Raw genomic sequence first — 11650 nt, 5'->3', positions numbered from 1 at the left:
TAAGAAAGCATTGCAATACAATTACGCTTAGATCAGTTGCATAAATGCAATCTTACTACTGGTAAAGCAAGAGTATAGATAATGTGCAAATGAACCTTGACAAAAACACAGAGAAAGAGAGAGAGAGAGAGAGAGAGAGAGAGAGAGAGAGAGAGAGAGAGAGAGAGACCCTGATATTGAGGCGATACAGCCCTCTGAAATGTCTTTATAATATACAGCAGACCCTGATATTGATGCGACACAGCCCTCTGAAATGTCTTTATAATATATAGCACTAGACCCTGATATTGATGAGATCCAGCCCTCTGAAATGTCTTTATAATATACAGCACTAGACCCTGATATTGATGTGATCCAGCCCTCTGAAATGTCTTTATAATATACAGCACTAGACCCTGATATTGATGAGATCCAGCCCTCTGAAATGTCTTTATAATATACAGCACTAGACCCTGATATTGGTGAGATCCAGCCCTCTGAAGTGTCTTTATAATATACAGCACTAGACCCTGATATTGATGTGATCCAGCCCTCTGAAATGTCTTTATAATATACAGCACTAGACCCTGATATTGGTGAGATCCAGCCCTCTGAAGTGTCTTTATAATATACAGCGCTAGACCCTGATATTGATGAGATCCAGCCCTCTGAAATGTCTTTATAATATATAGCACTAGACCCTGATATTGATGAGATCCAGCCCTCTGAAATGTCTTTATAATAGATAGCACTAGACCCTGATATTGATGAGATCCAGCCCTCTGAAATGTCTTTATAATATATAGCACTAAACCCTAATATTGATGCGATCCAGCCCTCTGAAATGTCTTTATAATATTCAGCAGACCCTGATATTGATGCGATACAGCCCTCTGAAATTCCTTTACACCAGACGGTTTGTATCACATAGTTAACAGCCCATTACAAGTAGCTCAAATGAAGTAGCTACTCGATTATACTGCCGCTGTGCTGCGAAATGACTGCATCCCCAGTGCTGTACAGGGGGCCAATGCCTGCAATGCAGTGCAATGTGTTCCAACACAGCATCGCACCCGCTCCAGAAAAACAACACCACCCATGTTCTGCATTCATAATGCATTAGTTAGGGAGTCTGTTTAATATACATTATGTATAGGGGATGGACATAGACCCCACCCCCCATCCCATTGCATAGCGCTTTGATCCATTCCTAGTTTCACTACGAGTTTAATAAGAACATAAGAACATAAGAAAGTTTACAAACGAGAGGAGACCCCATTCAGCCCATCTTGCTCGTTTGGTTGTTAGTAGCTTATTGACCCCAGAATTTCATCAAGCAGCTTCTTGAAGGATCCCAGGGTGTCAGCTTCAACAACATTACTGGGGAGTTGGTTCCAGACCCTCACAATTCTCTGTGTAAAAAAAGTGCCTCCTATTTTCTGTTCTGAATGCCCCTTTATCTAATCTCCATTTGTGACCCCTGGTCCTTGTTTCTTTTTTCAGGTCAAAAAAGTCCCCTGCGTCAACATTGTCTATACCTTTTAGGATTTTGAATGTTTGAATCAGATCACCGCGCAGTCTTATTTGTTCAAGACCGAATAGATTCAATTATTTTAGCCTGTCTGCATACGACATGCCTTTTAAACCCGGGATAATTCTGGTTGCTCTTCTTTGCACTCTTTCTAGAGCAGCAATATCCTTTTTGTAACAAGGTGACCAGAACTGAACACAATATTCTAGGTGAGGTCTTACTAATGCATTGTAAAGACACACCTGAGCTTGCTACCTGTACACACTGGGGCTGATCAAGTTCCTAGCAAAACCTCGAATGGGTGACAGTGCTACGCAGTAGGAGTCTGGGTTCAGTTGTGACTTGCTGTAGATTTTGTTCGTCACTCCTTTCAGTTCTGCAGCAGCCAATGACTGGAATGAGTTTCAACCAAAAGTTAGTGTTAGAAACGGTTCGTGTCTGACCCTTTGCTGACTGACATCTGTGCTTGCTGAGTTGCTGCTGGCTTTATATCTAGGAGGCGGTGTGGTCTGGTGGTTAAAGAAAAGGGGCTTGTAACCAGGAGGTCCCCGGTTCAAATCCCACCTCAGCCACAGACTCGCTGTGTGTGACCCTGAGCAAGTCACTTAACCTCCTTGTGCTCCGTCTTTCGGGTGAGACGTAATTGTAAGTGACTCTGCAGCTGATGCATCGTTCACACACCCTCGTCTCTGTAAGTCGCCCTGGATAAACAAACACATAATAATAATAATAATAATAATAATAAGTGATTGATTTTGTTGTTTGTTTTATTTTACTCCTTATTTATGTCTGGTGTTTGGTGTTGTTTGCTGTATTTGAACCCAAAACCTTCAGAGGTAAAAGAACGAGAGGCCAGTGAACTGACTGCTCAACTTTCATTTAAATATAATATATATATTAAAAGACACTATACATGTTATGCAACAGTTTTTTTTCTTATGTAAAATAAATAATAATTTGTGGGAATTTCCAGAACGCAGTTCCCTGCAGACAGTTCAGTTGTGTTATTTATTACAGACACACCTCTTAGGGTAATTGAGGTGAGTCGGGGCGGAGAATGATGACATCACAAAGGTAAACGGAACTCCCTGAGCACGCCCTTATTTGGGTGGCAAAGATTCAAGTCTTAAATATACCATAGTGTATAGCAGAATTAGAATGCAGAAATACATCCGCATTGTAATTTATTATTCAAATGTATACAAAACTACCCAGCGTGACTGTTAATGTTCATTTTAAAGAAGATTGTAAAAATAATGACACAAGTACAGTGTAGAGGACTCTGGACCAACTGCACAGGGGAGAAAGGTCACGGCTTGGCAGGATGTTCTGTGGTGAAGGGACGTGGGGGTGGGGCTAGCGAGGAGAAAAAGCAGCAATGTGAGAAAAAGAGTAATAGTGCAAGCTAGGGCTGGTGAGAGTGAGAGGGGGAGAGGGGGAGAGGGAGAGGGGAGAGGAGAGGGGGAGAGGAGAGAGGAGAGAGGAGAGAGGAGAGAGGGAGAGGGAGTGGAGAGGGGAGAGGAGAGGGGGAGAGTGAGGAGAGGAGAGGAGAGAGGAGAGGGGGAGAGGAGAGGGAGAGGGAGTGGAGAGAGAGAGGAGAGAGGAGAGGGAGTGGAGAGAGAGGGGAGAGGGGAAGAGTGGAAAGGAGAGGAGAGAGGGAGGGGAGAGGAGAGGGGGAGAGTGGAGAGGGGGAGAGGGGAGTGAAGAGAGAGGGGAGAGGGGGGGTGGAGAGGGGGAGAGTGAGAGAGGAGTGGGAGAGGGGGAGAGGGGAGTAGAGAGATGAGAGGGGGGAGGGGGGGAGGGAGAGGGGGAGGGGAGTGGAGAGGGGAGAGGGGGGTGAGGGAGAGAGAGGAGAGAGAGAGCCCAGGCTGTTATTTCATCTGCAGAGCTTAAAGGGAATTGCCTTGTCGGTCTTAAAGGGAAAGCCCAATCTCATTCCTCTGCTTGCTACCCTGACCATTCTCTCTACACTCTTCATATCACCTCCCTCTCTCTCTCTCTCTCTCTCAGCAGTACTCTGTTGGTTCCTATTAATCTCAGCTCTCGCGCTTGTCGGTTCCATTCACAGCAGACTGGCTGTTTCAACAGGAGAAATCTGCACAAGAGGCTGGAGGCATGGAGACTGAACTGCTCCCTCTCTCCCTCTCTCCCTCTGTCCTTCTCTCATCACTCAACCCCTAAGAGAAAGGGTGCTCCCTCCAACCCAGGGCAGTTCCCTTAAGGTGAGCTACACACACACACACACACACACTCACACACTCACACACACACTCATGCACACACTCCTGCAGTGCCTCTGGTTTCATCTATTTGAAGGTTGTTATTTTTCCAAGCAGGTTGCACCTGTTTAAATACTCCCCAAAAATAATTAAAATAGAAAATAAATTATAAAACATGCCACAGCCTGACTAGCGCCCCAGGACTGTTCTGTTCACTGCGAGTACAAGCATTGCACATGGCTAGCTGTTATCCGCGGTGAATAAATCAAGTCATGCAAGCATGGCTAAAGTCAGTGCAGCAAATATATACAATGCAGGGCTTGTCATGCCGATAAAGACCATTTGAATTTAACTGAATTTAACAGAGAGAGAAGAGATCGGGAGATCAAGAGAGAGAGAGAGCATGGAAATGAACTGAGAGGAGAGACTGTGAGTTGTCAGCCTGGTTATATAATCCACTGCATGATCTGACTTGCTCGCTCGCTCTCTCTCTCTCTCTCTGTGTTTTTGTCAAGGTTAATTTGCACATTATCTTTGCAGCCTGTTCTGTGCATTCACAAGGCTCCTTATTACACAAGCTGCTTATTGTTACAAATATTGTTGTGAAACTACATCTCGTGTGAAATAAATCCATAATAATAATAATAATAATTCTTTTTCGGCATGGGAGCAGTTCAGTCTCTGTGCCTCAAGTCTGCCCAGGTAAACTAACCCTTCCCACAGTACAGCACAGTGTAATACAGCACAGCGAAAGCATGGTAAAGCAGGGGGAAGCATTGTGAAGCACAGAGAGGTATGGTAAAGTATAGGGAAGCATTGTGAAGCACAGAGAGGTCTGGTAAAGCATAGGGAAGCATTGTGAAGCACAGAGAGGTATGGTAAAGCATAGGGAAGCATTGTAAAGCACAGAGAGGTCTGGTAAAGCATAGGGAAGCATTGTAAAGAATAGAGAGGTCTGGTAAAGCATATTAAAAAAACAAACCGTGGTAAACGCATAGCATAACCATTGGAAAAGCAAAGAAAGGTGTAATAAAGCACTTGTCACCAATGTAAAGCACACACAACACAAATGTTAAAAACATAGTAAACTATGGAACTGTCAATGCATATTATAACCATGGGAAAAGCATGAGGTGGGGTAACTGCAAAGATCCTGTGCTAATTTACCGCAGTAAACTTGTTGGAAGGTGTGCGCCAGGTAAATCCGTGCCTCCCCTGCAGCTGCACCCAGACTGTCACTCTCCGTCACTCAGCAAATATTTGTCTTTTGTAGTAAAAGAAAACACAATGTCCTGGCCAGCTGTACTGCGTCAACATGCAAATCCTGCCAGGTACAGACTGCACCAGCCCTCGCATCACACCCTGCCAGGTACCGACTGCACCAGCCCTCGCATCACACCCTGCCAGGTACCGACTGCACCAGCCCTGACATCACACCCTGCCAGGTACCGACTGCACCAGCCCTGACATCACACCCTGCCAGGTACCGACTGCACCAGCCCTCGCATCGCACCCTGCCAGGTACCGACTGCACCAGCCCTGACATCACACCCTGCCAGGTACCGACTGCACCAGCCCTCGCATCGCACCCTGCCAGGTACCGACTGCACCAGCCCTGACATCACACCCTGCCAGGTACCGACTGCACCAGCCCTCGCATCGCACCCTGCCAGGTACCGACTGCACCAGCCCTTGCATCGCACCCTGCCAGGTACCGACTGCACCAGCCCTCGCATCGCACCCTGCCAGGTACCGACTGCACCAGCCCTCGCATCGCACCCTGCCAGGTACCGACTGCACCAGCCCTCGCATCCCACCCTGCCAGGTACCGACTGCACCAGCCCTCGCATCGCACCCTGCCAGGTACCGACTGCACCAGCCCTTGCATCGCACCCTGCCAGGTACCGACTGCACCAGCCCTCGCATCGCACCCTGCCAGGTACCGACTGCACCAGCCCTTGCATCGCACCCTGCCAGGTACCGACTGCACCAGCCCTGACATCACACCCTGCCAGGTACCGACTGCACCAGCCCTGGCATCACACCCTGCCAGGTACCGACTGCGCCAGCCCTCGCATCGCACCCTGCCAGGTACCGACTGCACCAGCCCTCGCATCACACCCTGCCAGGTACCGACTGCACCAGCCCTCGCATCGCACCCTGCCAGGTACCGACTGCACCAGCCCTGACATCACACCCTGCCAGGTACCGACTGCACCAGCCCTGACATCACACCCTGCCAGGTACCGACTGCACCAGCCCTGACATCACACCCTGCCAGGTACCGACTGCACCAGCCCTGACATCACACCCTGCCAGGTACCGACTGCACCAGCCCTGACATCACACCCTGCCAGGTACCGACTGCACCAGCCCTGACATCGCACCCTGCCAGGTACCGACTGCACCAGCCCTGACATCACACCCTGCCAGGTACCGACTGCACCAGCCCTCGCATCGCACCCTGCCAGGTACCGACTGCACCAGCCCTCGCATCGCACCCTGCCAGGTACCGTCTGCACCAGCCCTGACATCGCACCCTGCCAGGTACCGACTGCACCAGCCCTGACATCACACCCTGCCAGGTACCGACTGCACCAGCCCTCGCATCGCACCCTGCCAGGTACCGAGACTGCACCAGCCCTGACATCGCACCCTGCCAGGTACCGACTGCACCAGCCCTGACATCGCACCCTGCCAGGTACCGACTGCACCAGCCCTCGCATCACACCCTGCCAGGTACCGACTGCACCAGCCCTCGCATCACACCCTGCCAGGTACCGACTGCACCAGCCCTGACATCACACCCTGCCAGGTACCGACTGCACCAGCCCTCGCATCACATCCTGCCAGGTACCGACTGCACCAGCCCTTGCATTGCACCCTGCCAGGTACCGACTGCACCAGCCCTGACATCACACCCTGCCAGGTACCGACTGCACCAGCCCTCGCATCACACCCTGCCAGGTACCGAGACTGCACCAGCCCTGACATCACACCCTGCCAGGTACCGACTGCACCAGCCCTTGCATCACACCCTGCCAGGTACCGACTGCACCAGCCCTGACATCACACCCTGCCAGGTACCGAGACTGCACCAGCCCTCGCATCGCACCCTGCTAGGTACCGAGACTGCACCAGCCCTCGTATCACACCCTGCCAGGTACCGACTGCACCAGCCCTCGCATCGCACCCTGCCAGGTACCGAGACTGCACCAGCCCTCGCATCGCACCCTGCCAGGTACCGACTGCACCAGCCCTCGCATCGCACCCTGCCAGGTACCGACTGCACCAGCCCTCGCATCGCACCCTGCCAGGTACCGACTGCACCAGCCCTCGCATCGCACCCTGCCAGGTACCGACTGCACCAGCCCTGACATCGCACCCTGCCAGGTACCGAGACTGCACCAGCCCTGACATCACACCCTGCCAGGTACCGACTGCACCAGCCCTCGCATCGTACCCTGCCAGGTACCGACTGCACCAGCCCTCGCATCGCACCCTGCCAGGTACCGACTGCACCAGCCCTCGCATCGCACCCTGCCAGGTACCGACTGCACCAGCCCTCGCATCACACCCTGCCAGGTACCGACTGCACCAGCCCTGACATCACACCCTGCCAGGTACCGACTGCACCAGCCCTCGCATCGCACCCTGCCAGGTACCGAGACTGCACCAGCCCTCGCATCACACCCTGCCAGGTACCGACTGCACCAGCCCTCGCATCGCACCCTGCCAGGTACCGAGACTGCACCAGCCCTCGCATCGCACCCTGCCAGGTACCGAGACTGCACCAGCCCTCGTATCACACCCTGCCAGGTACCGACTGCACCAGCCCTGACATCACACCCTGCCAGGTACCGAGACTGCACCAGCCCTCGCATCGCACCCTGCCAGGTACCGAGACTGCACCAGCCCTCGCATTGCACCCTGCCAGGTACCGACTGCACCAGCCCTCGCATCACACCCTGCCAGGTACCGACTGCACCAGCCCTGACATCACACCCTGCCAGGTACCGACTGCACCAGCCCTCGCATCGCACCCTGCCAGGTACCGACTGCACCAGCCCTCGCATCGCACCCTGCCAGGTACCGAGACTGCACCAGCCCTCGCATCGCACCCTGCCAGGTACCGAGACTGCACCAGCCCTCGCATCACACCCTGCCAGGTACCGACTGCACCAGCCCTCGCATCGCACCCTGCCAGGTACCGAGACTGCAGTCCAGCAGTGACACAGCACACCTGTCCCTCCCTGGGTGGATCTGTTTGTTTATATTGGGAGATATATTTATGTTCTAAATATGTATTGGGGAATGAGGATTTTATTTGTGTGTGTGTGTGTGTGTGTGTATATAATATAATATATAATGTTATTGTTGATTTCTAGTGTGTGTTTAAATGCCTTGGCAATACGGAAGCATCCATTATGCTAATAAAGCTAATTTGAATTTGAATTTGAATTTCAGACTCCGATGAGCTGCGCTGTGATTCTCTCCACCCTGCAAATCAATACTGACCAAGACGGAGAGGACAGGGAGTTGAAACGAGACTGCTTTTAAAATCTAGCATCTCTACCTATAATTTTCACTTGTAGTATTATCATTGGTCTGTCACACACCCCCCCCTCCTCCTGCCAGCCCACCCCACCCCACCCCACCCCACCCCTTTGATATTTTATTTGTAAACACCAACTATTTCAAAGAGTTGAAATATTTAAATATACATATGCTTGAATAAATCAAATTTGTTTTTAAATATTCAAATATTAAAAGTCAAATATTACAAAAACATCTTCAGCTATTCCCAAATAGTTCATGAATAATCAAAAACTAAAACCTAATTATTACCCTGAATGTTTAATTATCTAAGTCTTGTAATTACCACCTGGTGGTTGAGGAGGATTTCTGAGGAGGAAAAACAAAAAATGGTCAATTCAGTAACTTCAAAACAGGCCATTAAAGCAGTGATTAAAGATATATCATTGTTTTCAAATATTTACCCCACTGCAATAAAATATTTCAACTAATTCAAATGAAATATAGATAGATAGGGGCAGTGGTGTGGAGTAGTGGTTAGGGCTCTGGACTCTTGACCGGAGGGTCGTGGGTTCAATCCCAGGTGGGTGACACTGCTGCTGTACCCTTGAGCAAGGTACTTTACCTAGATTGCTCCAGTAAAAACCCAACTGTATAAATGGGTAATTGTATGTAAAAATAATGTGATATCTTGTAACAATTGTAAGTCGCCCTGGATGAGGGCGTCTGCTAAGAAATTAATAATAATAATAATAATAATAATAATAATAATAATAATAATAATAATAATAATAATAATAATAATAATAATAATAATAATAGCTAGATCTCCCAACAGAAAAACCAGCAGTTGTGTTCGCAGGTCAAAGTGAAGTTTCTACACACTGTCCTGTAGGCTGTGGCAGACAGATATTATGCAGCTATGCTTCTCCTCGCACCCCTGCTCTCCAAGCACGATTGGGAGTCTGCTGGGTGTATGAATTGGGTCAGGAATTTAGGGGAAATACCGTCCCTTATTTCTGCCTCTTACTGGCACCAGCAACACTGTCTCTCTCACAGTGTAGTTGCACTGTGCTTTCATCAAGTGAGCATTGCAGAGCCCCAGGTTTGATATTCTTCAGGGTACAAGACATGGTACACGGCTGCAGGGTTAGCAAGGGTTAATTTGCCGAAATGCACCGCGCAAGCAGGAATGGAAACTGTTATAATCTTTGTAGGCTCTAGGAAGGTAGCTACCGACACATGTAATAAATGGGTAAAAAAAAATAATCAGAATAGAAGTAAAACAATGGTTTTAATCCTCCCCTCCCCTCCCCTCCCTCTCCTCTCTTCTAATCGTCATGGAAACTCCACCATGTGTTTGTTCTGTAAATTCATTACATCTCCAGTGTGACGGAAACATGCAGTCAGTGTAATGAAGCAAAAAAAAAAATTCATTAAACAGAAACGAATTTCATTGCGAAAGGGATTCATTAAAATCCATTAAAACATTGAAACCGCAGCGATTAGCGCTCGTTTGTGATGATGGTGTTTTAACAGCAGCGCTCAGCGAGGCTTTAAAATGCATCTTTTGTGCTTCAAATAAAGAGAAAAATTATACATTTCCCCCTCCTATCTATTTATCACTTGTTTTTAACCACCCAAGGTAGTCCCCCCTGTTCACCCCCCAAAGAAGGTGTGACCGGGATTCAGCCCTGCCAAGCTCCTGATTGCAAGACTCAGCCCCCCCCCCCCCCAAAACAGCGTGATCACCCAGCATTTGTTTAGTCTTGAGTATTTATTTATTGAACTGAAAAATGATAACAATTCTCACTGGTCGACAAACATTTCAGGATTGAGAAAACAATAGAAAACGAAATGCCAAGAACCAAGCCCTGTTAGGACTGCTGTTAAGTGGGGAGTGTGTTTTCTTTCTCTCTCTCTTTGGATCCTCTCTTTGTTTCTGGGCAACATCACCACAGATCTGAGAGCATGTCTGAAGCCAGTCTGTGTTCCCCAGGGAGCTGCTGATTGATGCAAAGCAAGAGAGCCGTCTGTTTTTAATAGTGACTCAGGACTAGACCACCAGTCTCCTCCGCTGTGTGACAGAGGCAGTCTCAACGCTGTGTGACAGAGGCAGTCTCCTCCGCTGTGTGACAGAGGCAGTCTCCCTGCTGTGTGACAGAGGCAGTCTCCCTGCTGTGTGACAGAGGCAGTCTCACTGCTGTGTGACAGAGGCAGTCTCCTCCGCTGTGTGACAGAGTCAGTCTCCTCCGCTGTGTGACAGAGGCAGTCTCCCTGCTGTGTGACAGAGGCAGTCTCCCTGCTGTGTGACAGAGGCAGTCTCACTGCTGTGTGACAGAGGCAGTCTCCTCCGCTGTGTGACAGAGTCAGTCTCCTCCGCTGTGTGACAGAGGCAGTCTCCCTGCTGTGTGACAGAGGCAGTCTCCCTGCTGTGTGACAGAGGCAGTCTCCCTGCTGTGTGACAGAGGCAGTCTCCCTGCTGTGTGACAGAGGCAGTCTCAACGCTGTGTGACAGAGGCAGTCTCACTGCTGTGTGACAGAGGCAGTCTCAACGCTGTGTGACAGAGGCAGTCTCAACGCTGTGTGACAGAGGCAGTCTCACTGCTGTGTGACAGAGGCAGTCTCCCTGCTGTGTGACAGAGGCAGTCTCCCTGCTGTGTGACAGAGGCAGTCTCCCTGCTGTGTGACAGAGGCAGTCTCCCTGCTGTGTGACAGAGGCAGTCTCACTGTACACACTGCAGTCAGACTCTGACTCAACCAGAGTGAGTAGGCCAAGAACAGTAATTAAACACGAACCTTACCCTAACCTACTACCTAGTCTGCTTATCGCTGTGGCAGATCAGGGACACCAGCTCAAGAGCACAGCAGTGTTTTTTTTAAACTGTGAAAACTTTGAAAAGGACTTCCTGGTCGAAACGTTTCTCATCGAAAATTCAAAAGAAAATGCAACTATTGCAGTTATATTCAAAATAATTCAAACAAAACACATAAAAAAAAAGTTTAGTTTACAGTTTTTTTTTTTACTCTTTAAAACAAACAACAACCAAAAAAAGACAAAAAATAATTTTAAAAAAACAAACAAAAAAAAAAAAAAAGACTGTATGACTCCCCCTGCACACCACGCGGTCTTGTCGTTACCAGGGGGGACCCCTGCACACCACGCGGTCTTGTCGTTACCAGGGGGGACCCCTGCACACCACGCGGTCTTGTCGTTACCAGGGGGGACCCCTGCACACCACGCTGGAGGCTGTCAAGGTCCCTTAGGATCTACCCCTACAAACACACTTGTGTTTTACGTGCAAGCCGTCCACTCCATGGAGCCCACAAGCCTGCAAAACACAACCGCCAAGGTCAGGTGATCAGAGTTGGCAAAACAAAATGA

This window comes from Acipenser ruthenus, chromosome 28 (genome assembly GCF_902713425.1).
Source record: "Acipenser ruthenus chromosome 28, fAciRut3.2 maternal haplotype, whole genome shotgun sequence".
Lineage (NCBI taxonomy): Eukaryota > Metazoa > Chordata > Actinopteri > Acipenseriformes > Acipenseridae > Acipenser > Acipenser ruthenus.
The sequence above is the reverse complement of the archived record's forward strand: the minus strand, read 5'-3'. Positions refer to the sequence as shown.